The sequence below is a fragment of the Oncorhynchus masou genome, chromosome 25, assembly GCF_036934945.1.
Source record: "Oncorhynchus masou masou isolate Uvic2021 chromosome 25, UVic_Omas_1.1, whole genome shotgun sequence".
Classification (NCBI taxonomy): Eukaryota; Metazoa; Chordata; class Actinopteri; order Salmoniformes; family Salmonidae; genus Oncorhynchus; species Oncorhynchus masou.
In genome coordinates this window covers 27,223,393-27,235,253 of record NC_088236.1, presented here as the reverse complement: position 1 = coordinate 27,235,253, position 11,861 = coordinate 27,223,393, and positions in this window count along the sequence as shown.

Genomic DNA, 11,861 nt, shown 5'->3' with positions numbered 1-11,861 from the left:
GGAGACCTTCTCCCTTACCTCACCTCGCTCATCAACTCATCCCTGACCGCTGGCTACGTCCCTTCCGTCTTCAAGAGAGCGAGAGTTGCACCCCTTCTGAAAAAACCTACACTCGATCCCTCCGATGTCAACAACTACAGACCAGTATCCCTTCTTTCTTTTCTCTCCAAAACTCTTGAACGTGCCGTCCTTGGCCAGCTCTCCCGCTATCTCTCTCAGAATGACCTTCTTGATCCAAATCAGTCAGGTTTCAAGACTAGTCATTCAACTGAGACTGCTCTTCTCTGTATCACGGAGGCGCTCCGCACTGCTAAAGCTAACTCTCTCTCCTCTGCTCTCATCCTTCTAGACCTATCGGCTGCCTTCGATACTGTGAACCATCAGATCCTCCTCTCCACCCTCTCCGAGTTGGGCATCTCCGGCGCGGCCCACGCTTGGATTGCGTCCTACCTGACAGGTCGCTCCTACCAGGTGGCGTGGCGAGAATCTGTCTCCTCGCCACGCGCTCTCACCACTGGTGTCCCCCAGGGCTCTGTTCTAGGCCCTCTCCTATTCTCGCTATACACCAAGTCACTTGGCTCTGTCATAACCTCACATGGTCTCTCCTATCATTGCTATGCAGACGACACACAATTAATCTTCTCCTTTCCCCCTTCTGATGACCAGGTGGCGAATCGCATCTCTGCATGTCTGGCAGACATATCAGTGTGGATGACGGATCACCACCTCAAGCTGAACCTCGGCAAGACGGAGCTGCTCTTCCTCCCGGGGAAGGACTGCCCGTTCCATGATCTCGCCATCACGGTTGACAACTCCATTGTGTCCTCCTCCCAGAGCGCTAAGAACCTTGGCGTGATCCTGGACAACACCCTGTCGTTCTCAACCAACATCAAGGCGGTGGCCCGTTCCTGTAGGTTCATGCTCTACAACATCCGCAGAGTACGACCCTGCCTCACACAGGAAGCGGCGCAAGTCCTAATCCAGGCACTTGTCATCTCCCGTCTGGATTACTGCAACTCGCTGTTGGCTGGGCTCCCTGCCTGTGCCATTAAACCCCGCTCAGCCCGGTCAAAACTGTTCGCTGCTCTGGCCCCCCAATGGTGGAACAAACTCCCTCACGACGCCAGGACAGCGGAGTCAATCACCACCTTCCGGAGACACCTGAAACCCCACCTCTTCAAGGAATACCTAGGATAGGATAAAGTAATCCTTCTCACCCCCCCTTAAATGATTTAGATGCACTATTGTAAAGTGGCTGTTCCACTGGATGTCAGAAGGTGAATTCACCAATTTGTAAGTCGCTCTGGATAAGAGCGTCTGCTAAATGACTTAAATGTAAATGTAAATGTAAAACATAAGATGTCCTCAACCTGTGTTTACCACATACCTCTTTTTTGGCATTTTTCCAAAAACACCATTCATTTTCCTATGTTGTCATGTGTTGCTGCCTTGCTATGTTTTTGTCTTAGGTATCTCTTTATGTAGTGTTGCGTTGTCTCTCTTGTCGTGATGTGTTTTGTCCTATATTTATGTTATTTTTGTATTCTTTATTTTAATCCCAGCCCCCATCTCTGCAGGATTTATTTTGCCTTTTGGTAGGGCATCACTGTAATAAAGAATTTGTTCTTAACTGACTTGCCTAGTTAAATAAAGGTTAAATAAATAAATAAAATTAAAATAAATAAATAGGCTTTGTACAACGAGCCATGGCAGAGTTGGTGCCTACAAAAAGACGCCATTACTATTTCTCTCTATATACTGTAGGCCAAAATAGTATCACTGATGATATATGACTTATAATGTATGGTTCCATTTCATTTGCTCTGTTAAAGCTACTCTTTGGAATGACTTTGATAACAACGGTGAATAAACAGTGACAGTCAAAAGGTTTGGACACATCGACTCATTCAAGGGATTTTCTTTATTTTTGCTATTTTCTACATTGTAGAATAATAGTGAATACATCAAAACTATGAAATAATACATATTGAATCATGTGGTAACCAAAAAAGTGTTAAACAAATCTAAATATATCTTATAGTTGAGATTCTATAAAGTAGCCACCCTTTGCGTGATTACAGCTTTGCAAACTCTTGGCTTCACCTGGAATGCTTTTCCAACAGTCTTGAAGGAGTTCCCACATTATGCGGAGCACTTGTTGGCTGCTTTTCCTTCACTCTGCGGTCCAACTCATCCCAAACCATCTCAATTGGGTTGAGGTCAGGTGATTGTGGAGGCCAGGTCATCTGATGCAACACTCCATCACTCTCCTTCTTGGTCAAGTAGCCCCTCTGAAAGATTCTTGGAATCTGTGTGTGTAGCTGGACAGGTCGAATGACTGACAATAGTGAAGGTGAACAGGGCCACGGGTCAGGTGACGGAGGAAAGGAGGAGACAGAGGCAGGAATTCCTTTAACCACAAAGTGATATATTTACTGGGGAGTTTTTTGTGTGCTGCATAGCAAAGAAAACAAAATAACATTTATCAAATCAAATTCATAATCACAAAAGTCAAATCATATTAACAATCATTCTCATTGACATTATGAAGTAATTAAGCAAGTCAGTTAAATATGAAGCATGATTGAGTCATTTAGGAGCATAACCGTTCACCATAATCATGATAATGATTATGCAAATAAATTGATCAGTTATAAATTATTACATCTATAATCTCAATCAGTTTGATCTCAGGATTATCAATTTAGCAACTATGAATTAAGTTTCATATTTCCAGGTTTGTCTTTATATGTATATATAATTTAGTTACATTTTAATCATATATCAATGCCATAATTGTCCAGTGATGATCTGTAGGGCCGACATCATTGTCCAAACCACGCTCCTCTGTATTAACTATAAACAATAATTGATGGCCCACTTTCCCAAGCACAACAAATAGTTCAGATGAAAGATAACAGATTCGGTGGATTTACAATTTGTGGACGCACACAATGTCTGTATTAGACAGAGTTGGGGGAGGAGGGAGTCAGCGAGGTCGGGCGGAGGGGATATCCTCCTTTTAATGAGTTGAGACCTGTCATTTCCACCCGACCTAATTAAAGCGCTCTGGCCCAGTTGCGCAAGCAGCCACACATGTATGGCCGATTCCACCAACTCCATGGGCCTTTTCAACACCCCCGGTTTTCAAATAATGTAGCGGGCTTGGGCTGATACACGATAGCAACCAAAGCCCATGTAAATCAGTTTATAGCATTCCGTCATTGGTTAATCTGAGAGTTCCTCATACTGACATTGGCTGTGGCCTCGGGGCCTATGGTGCCAACTTTAGAAAAGTCATTTCAATTTCTACTCTTTCCTCTATTACTAATAGGGATATAGACCATATATATATATAAATATTTAAAGGCCAGGAACCCAGGCTTTGGCCCAGACTAGCAAGCTTTTAAGCAAATGAGGAATCATAGTATAAGACAAATCAGAAAGGATAACTCTGTTTATTACAGTGCCTTCAGAAAGTATTCACACCCCTTGACCTTTCCAAAAAATGTGTTACATCCGGAATTTAAAATGGACTAAACTTAGATTTTGTGTCACTAGCCTACACACAATACCTCATAATGTCAAAGTGGAATTACGTTTTTAAATTATTAAAAAAATATATATTAATAATAAATGTAAATCTGAAATGAGTCAATACAGTAAGTATTCAACCTCTTCTCTTTATGGCAAGCCTAAATTAATTCAGGAGTAAGAATGTGCTTAACAAGTCATATAATAAGTTGCATGGACTCAATCTGTGTGCAATAATAGTGTTTAACATGATTTTTGAATGACAACCACATATTCCCCATGAATTTCAAACATACTGTAGAATGAACCACAGATACCAGGGAGGTTTTACATTGCCTCACAAAGAAGGGCAACTTTTGGTAGATGGGTAAATAATACAAAAAAGCAGGCATTGAAAATCCATTTGAGCACGGTGAAATGATTAATTAAACTTTTGATGGTGTATAAATACACCCAGTCACTACAAAGACACAGGCGTCCTTCCTAACTCAGTTGCAGGAGAGGAAGGAAACCGCTCAGGAATTTCACCATGAGGCCAATTACAGAGTTTAATGGCTGCAATAGGAGAAAACTGAGGATGGATCAACAACATTGTGGTTACTCCACAATACTAAAATGACAGAATAAAAATATTCCAATGACTTCGTCATTATTGGTTATTGTGTGTAGATGACTGAGATTTTTTTTATTTAATCCATTTTGAATTCAGGTTGTAACTCAACTAAATGTTCTGGAAAACTGTCAAATCCCTGAAGGGCTCTACTTCTTCCTCTTTGCCACAACAAATTAATTCAGACAGGCCTCATTACAGAAAAAAATGCCATCATTGATGCATTTAATCAATCACCATTTTATTTCAACATGCCTTCTCTTTAAAATAACTTCCAAGCATATTCACAATGATATTGGTCTGGATGATCATAGGGGAAACTTGCTGAATGATCAGAAAAATGATAGTCCAAGCTTTTCTTTTAGGCTATTTACAGAAAAATTGTTAAGTACTTGAGTGAAGACCCAAAAGCGGTTTTAACAGAAAACAGAGTTCTTTAATGAAAAACAGGAATGGTATAAATCCTCTTCCAACGTTGACAATGGAACAAAAAGAACGTAGTATAGTGCAGGATGCACCTGCCAGGCAGACTCCGACAGGATAGGACAAGGTGGAAGCAAACGAGACGACAGCTTGCTTCTGGCATCAAAAACACAAACAAGAATCAGACACTGAAAGTAGCAGGAACAGAGAGAGAAATAGAGACCTAATCAGAGGGGGAAGAGAGAACAGGTGTGAAAGAGTGAATGAGCTAGTTAGGGGAGATGTAGAACAGCTGAAGAATGAGAGACAGAGAAGGTAACCTAAAAAGACCAGCAGAGAGAGACAGAGTGAAGAGAAAGGACAGGAACAGACATAACAAGACATGACAAAAATAAGTCTTCGATGCTTTGCTTGCAATAGACAACAAGAAATCCACAGGCGCTGGCTGACCAATTGGATCCCAGTCTCCTTAACTGTGCAGCGCCCATCATTGTTGGCTCAATAATCCACATTTTTTATTTAACATTATCAGGAAATATTCCAAAATCAGTTCTTGTGCTGCCACTTCATAAGGGTAGGAGAGTCGAGATCTTAATAACTATTGCCCCATTTCAAGCCTTCCTTGTTTTGTGAAGATTCTTGAATCCTTGGTAAAATGTACAGCTTTGCTCTTTTTTATCTGGGAAATGTATTTGAAATGTAAACCAATCAGGGTTTATGCCTGAGCATATCACTATTACAGCAACCACTTTAGTTGTTAATGATCTTGTCAATGCTTCAGAAACTAAAAGTAAATGTGCTGCTTTTTTTGTGGACCTGTCAAAATCTTATGATACGGTTGATTATGCTATTTTATTGAATAAGTTGTCATGGTAGGCCTGAGCTCTGATACCTGTTTATGGTTTCATAATTCTTAGTGACAGAACTCAGGCCATCATGATTGATTGAATTAAGTCCAAATTTCTTGAAGTACATGAAAGTATTCCGCAGGAGTCGATACCAGAACCTGTTCTTTTCACTACTTATACACTGCTCAAAAAAATAAAGGGAACACTTAAACAACACAATGTAACTCCAAGTCAATCACACTTCTGTGAAATCAAACTGTCCACTTAGGAAGCAACACTGATTGACAATAAATTTCACATGCTGTTGTGCAAATGGAATAGAAATTATAGGCAATTAGCAAGACACCCCCAATAAAGGAGTGGTTCTGCAGGTGGTGACCACAGACCACTTCTCAGTTCCTATGCTTCCTGGCTGATGTTTTGGTCACTTTTGAATGCTGGCGGTGCTTTCACTCTAGTGGTAGCATGAGACGGAGTCTACAACCCACACAAGTGGCTCAGGTAGTGCAGCTCATCCAGAATGGCACATCAATGCGAGCTGTGGCAAGAAGGTTTGCTGTGTCTGTCAGCGTAGTGTCCAGAGCATGGAGGCGCTACCAGGAGACAGGCCAGTACATCAGGAGACTTGGAAGAGGCTGTAGGAGGGCAACAACCCAGCAGCAGGACCGCTACCTCCACCTTTGTGCAAGGAGGAGCAGGAGGAGCACTGCCAGAGCCCTGCAAAATGACCTCCAGCAGGCCACAAATGTGCATGTGTCTGCTCAAACGGTCAGAAACAGACTCCATGAGGGTGGTATGAGGGCCCCGACGTCCACAGGTGGGGGTTGTGCTGACAGTCCAACACCGTGCAGGACGTTTGGCATTTGCCGGAGAACACCAAGATTGGCAAATTTGCCATTGGCGCCCTGTGCTCTTCACAGATGAGAGCAGGTTCACACTGAGCACGTGACAGACGTGACAGAGTCTGGAGACGCTGTGGAGAACGTTCTGCTGCCTGCAACATCCTCCAGCATGACCGGTTTGGCAGTGGGTCAGTCATGGTGTGGGGTGGCAATTCTTTGGGGGACTGCACAGCCCTCCATGTGCTCGCCAGAGGTAGCCTGACTGCCGTTAGGTAACGAGATGAGATCCTCAGACCCCTTGTGAGACCATATGCTGGTGGAGTTGGCCCTGGGTTCCTCCTAATGCAAGACAATGCTAGACCTTATGTGGCTGGAGTGTGTCAGCAGTTCCTGCAAGAGGAAGGCATTGATGCTATGGACTGGCCCACCCGTTCCCCAGACCTGAATCCAATTGAGCACATCTGGGACATCATGTCTCGCTCCATCCACCAACGCCACGTTGCACCACAGAGTGTCCACGTGGCGGATCCAGACCTGGACTAAAGCATCCACTATCTCCTGGACACTCTGTGGTGCAACGTGGTGTTGGTGGATGGACACTCTGATCCGCCACGTCATCAGGAGCATGCCCAGGCATTGTAGGGAGGTCATACAAGCACGTGGAGGCCACACACACACTACTGAGCCTCATTTTGATTTATTTTAAGGACATTACATCAAAGTTGGATCAGCCTGTAGTGTGGTTTTCCACTTTAATTTTGAGTGTGACTCCAAAGCCAGACCTCCATGGGTTGATTGATTTGATTTCCATTGATAATTTTTGTGTGATTTTGTTGTCAACACATTCAACTATGTAAAGAAAAAAGTATTTAATAAGAATATTTCATTCATTCAGATCTAGGATGTGTTATTTTAGTGTTCCCTTTATTTTTTTGAGCAGTGTATAAATGCTACTGGTCATTCTGTTAAAACCTCTACAGGAATAGGTCGTTTGAGCTAATGTAGGCTAATGTGATTTGCAAGAGGTTGTAAGTAACAAGAACATTTTCCCAGGACATAGACATATCTGATGTTGGCAGAAATGTATGTTTATCTAACTGCACTGTCCAATTTACAGTAGCTATTACAGTGAAAGAAAACCATGCTATGGTTTGAGGAGAGTGCACAGTTTTGAACATGAATATGTATTAATAAACCAATTTGGCACATTCGGGAAGTCTTGATACAATTTTATTTTTACAGAATTGCAATCATTCATTGATCTAAAACTTTGCACATACACTGCTGCCATCTAGCGGCCAAAATCTAAATTGTGCCTGGGCTGGAATAATACAGTATGGCCTTTCTCTTGCATTTCAAAGATGATGGTACCAAAAAATACAAAACAAAATGTTTTCTTTACATTTTATTAACTTTTAACAGATCTAATGTGTTATATTCTCTGACATTCATTTCACATTTCCACAAACGTCAAAGTGTTTCCTTTCAAATGATATCAAGAACATGCATATCCTTGCTTCAGGTCCTGAGCTACAGTCAGTTAGATCTGGGTATGTCATTTTAGGCGGAAATTGAAAAAAAGGGGCGGATCCTTAAGAGGTAAAAAATAGTACATTTCATCTATATGTGGATGATACTATTATGTATGCAATTGCCCTGACTGCTGATCTGCCTGTGACAAGGCCACAGCCCAATTTTTAAAACGCGTACTTAATATGGGCAAAACTAAATACATGCTGTTTACAAGTTCTCATAAGATTGTCTCAAGTGGATTACATCTTTACTCATCGGATGGTTCTATAATCGAACGAGTCACAGCATACAAACACCTTGGTATTTTGATTGACAGTGATTTATCATTTAAAAACACGACTGAGTTTCCAAAGAAACTATTATTTAAAGTGGGCTTTTTTTTACAGAAACAGATCTTGTCTCTCTTTAGTCAGCAGGAAGCAGATTGTGCAGTTAACCTTTCTACCTGTTCTTGATTATGGTGAAACTATTTATCAAAATGCAGCTACCTCTACTCTTAAACTCTTGGATGTTGTTTTTCATTGCGCTCTTCGTTTTATCACAGGAGACAATTTTGTTACACATCACTGTATTCTTTACCAAAAGGTTGTTTAGACCTCTCTGAAGTCACATACAGTTGAAGACGGAAGTTTACATACATCTTAGCCAAATACATTTAAACTCAGTTTTCCACAATTACTGACATTTAATCATAGTAAAAATTTCCTGTCTTAGGTCAGTTTGGATCACCACTTTATTTTAAGAATGTGACATGAAATAAATAATTCTCTACTATTATACTGACAGCTTTTATTTCTTTCATCACATTCCCAGTGGGTCAGAAGTTTACATACACTCAATTAGTATTTGGTAGCATTGCCTTTAAAATGTATAATTTGGGTCAAACATTTCGGGTAGCCCACACTAAGTTGGGTGAATTTTGGCCCATTCATCCTGACAGGTCTGGTGTAACGGAGTCGAGTTTGTAGGCCTCTTTGCTCGCACACGCTTTTTCAGTTCTGCCCACACATTTTCTATCGGATTGAGGTCAAGGCTTTGTGATAGCCACTCCAATACCTTGACTTTGTTGTCCTTAAGCCATTTTGCCACAAGTTTGGAAGTATGCTTGGGGTCATTGTCCATTTGGAAGACCCATTTGCATCCAAGCTTTAACTTCCTGACTGATGTCTTAAATGCTGCTTCAATATATCCACATCATTTTCCTTCCTTGTGATACCATCTATTTTGTGAAGTGCGCCAGTCCCTCCTTCAGCAAAGCACCCTCACAACATGATGCTGCCACCCCCGTGCCTCACGGTTGGGATGGTGTTCTTCGGCTTGCAAGCCTCCCCCTTTTTCCTCCAAACATAACGATGGTCATTATGGCCAAACAGTTCTATTTTTGTTTCATCAAACCAGAGGACATTTCTCCAAAAAGTATGATATTTGTCCCCATGTGCAGTTGCAAACCATAGTCGGGCTTTTTTATGGCGGTTTTGGAGCAGATGCTTGTTCCTTGCTGAGCAGCCTTTCAGGTTATGTCGATATAGGACTCATTTTTCTGTGGATATAGATACTTTTGTACCTGTTTCCTCCAGCATCTTCACAAGGTCCTTTGCTGTTGTTCTGGGATTGATTTGCACTTTTCGCACCAAAGTACGTTCATCTCTAGGAGACAGAATGCATCTCCTTCCTGAGCGGTATGACGGCTGCGTGGTCTCATGGTGTTTATACTTGCGTACTATTGTTTGTACAGATGAACGTGGTACCTTCAAGCGTTTGGAAATTGCTCCCAAGGATGAACCAGACTGGTGGAGGTCAACAATTTCTTTCTGAAGTCTGATTTAATTTGATTTTCCCATGATGTTAAGCAAAAAGGCACTGAGTTTGAAGGTAGGCCTTGTAATACATCCACAGGTCCACCTCTAATTGACTCAAATGATGTCAATTAGCCTATCAGAAGGTTCTGAAGCCATGACATCATTTTTTGGTATTTTCCAAGCTATTTAAAGGCACAGTCAAACTTCTGACCCACTGGAATTGTGATACAGTGTGAAATAATCTGTCTGTAAACAATTGTTGGAAAAATTACTTGTGTCATGCACAACGTAGATGTCCTAACCGACTTGCCAAAACTACAGTTTGTTAACAAGAAATTTGTGGAGTGGTTGAAAAACACATTTTAATGACTCCAACCTAAGTGTATGTAAACTTCTGACTTCTGACTTCAACTGTAGATCACATCAGTAAGCTCTTTTTGTTTACAAAGCCCTGCTCTACAAACTTCTGACTTACTGATTTAAAGATGACTTCTAATGTTGCAATTTTTCAAATGCAATGTATTTTCCACATCACAATATGTTGAGAAATTACATTGAAACAACACTGATTCAACCAGTTTATGCCCAGTGGGGAGGGATGCGGCTCCTGACACCATGAGCTTGAGAACTTAACCTCTACCTACTGTATAAGATGAAGACCGTCCTCTTCCTTACCCAACTATATTTACATACTCCTGCCAAGGCCTGCCGCATATGAACACATGCCATAAAACTGTTTCAAAGAAGGAGAGCGTGAAAGACTGTGAGTGTGTTTGTCTGTGTGAGGGTGTCAGTGGGTGAGTTCTGTGTAGACTATGGCTGCAGTAATGGTAAACCAAGGCCTCTGACTAACCAGGAGGGAGGAAAGAGAGCTGAACAATAGCTGAGAAAAATGTCTGTTTTCTCTCTGGTCTCCATAGTAACTTCCAAAACAGGATACTTACTCAGATAATAAAACAAAGGGGAGGTATGGCAGCCAAGAATTCACCAGCAACATAATCTACAGCAAGTAAATAGGGGCCAGCCGACAGCCAGCTAGCATTGAGTCTAAGGGCTGCCGCTGTGCAGACAGTCAGTAGTTCCCCAAAACACGCCGCTGGCAATTGGTGCCTGTTTGCATTTGAAGAGTGTGATATGACACTTGAGGGAGGTTGTGTCATCGCAATATAACGTCGGCCCAACTACATCCCTGATTCTATTAAAAGCCCAAAATGTAAAAATTAAAAAGGGAGACTGCTAACCTGTTTGCTGACCAAGGATGACATATGAAACCGTCTATCACTTTTTACTGCATCCCATCAAAATCACCACAGAACAGTGTCATTCAGAAATTCACACAGAGTTTCTTGCAGGGTCTTTCTGACAATGTTATAGCCATTACACACGCAAACCACAGTTCAGTCACGGAGGTCAAATGAAATTAAACTGTTACAGTTATCTGAAAATCTGATCTCATTTATGTTTTAAGGTAGTGTTAATAACCAGTGATTTAAATAAAATGCCAAATATAACAGTGTTCAGAACCTAAAAAGATTTGATAGTCTTTTATCCTGTTATGCCATTGTTAGTCCTACTGTAGTGTTAATTGTGCCACTTTTTAAAATTTGATTTAGTCTAGTCTTAGTCACATTTTGGTCATTTGAATAAGGATTTAGTCGTTATTGTCAAAATTACAAAAACAGTGAGCCATTAGTCATCTAAATGCCCTTTAATTTTAGTCATAATTTCTTGTATTGCCTCATTAACCTACAGTAAACATAAATCACTGACTTCTACAGTATGTTCAAACATACATAGCCTTGTCCTAACATGTTGTTTCTGCATTCCCAAAAGCAGAAATATAACAAACATTTATAAGAATGATCTGGTCATGTAAATTCCTAATTCCCCCTACATAGATATTGCACATTACATACATAATAACTAGACACACACAAGTACAGAGAGAGAGAGCGAGAGCTTGAGTAACACAATCACCAGATGGTGCCACAAAGTAATGGATAAGTAATATGTGACTGGTTAGCTATGGGGAAGCAAGAGTCGCCTGCACAATGTGTATAATCAAGGCAGAGCAGGGCCTGTCTGCCCACACACATCCCTTGCTCCCCAGCTGATGTTGGCTGTGGCGTATCGTTCCCACTGCCGATCCCCACCAATGGTATTTTAAAACGGATTAAAAATATAAAAATAAATTACATTTCAAATTACAATACAATAACAAAAAACCGTGTAGTGATGTCCCAAAGAAACAAAATAATATTCAAGTAAAAAA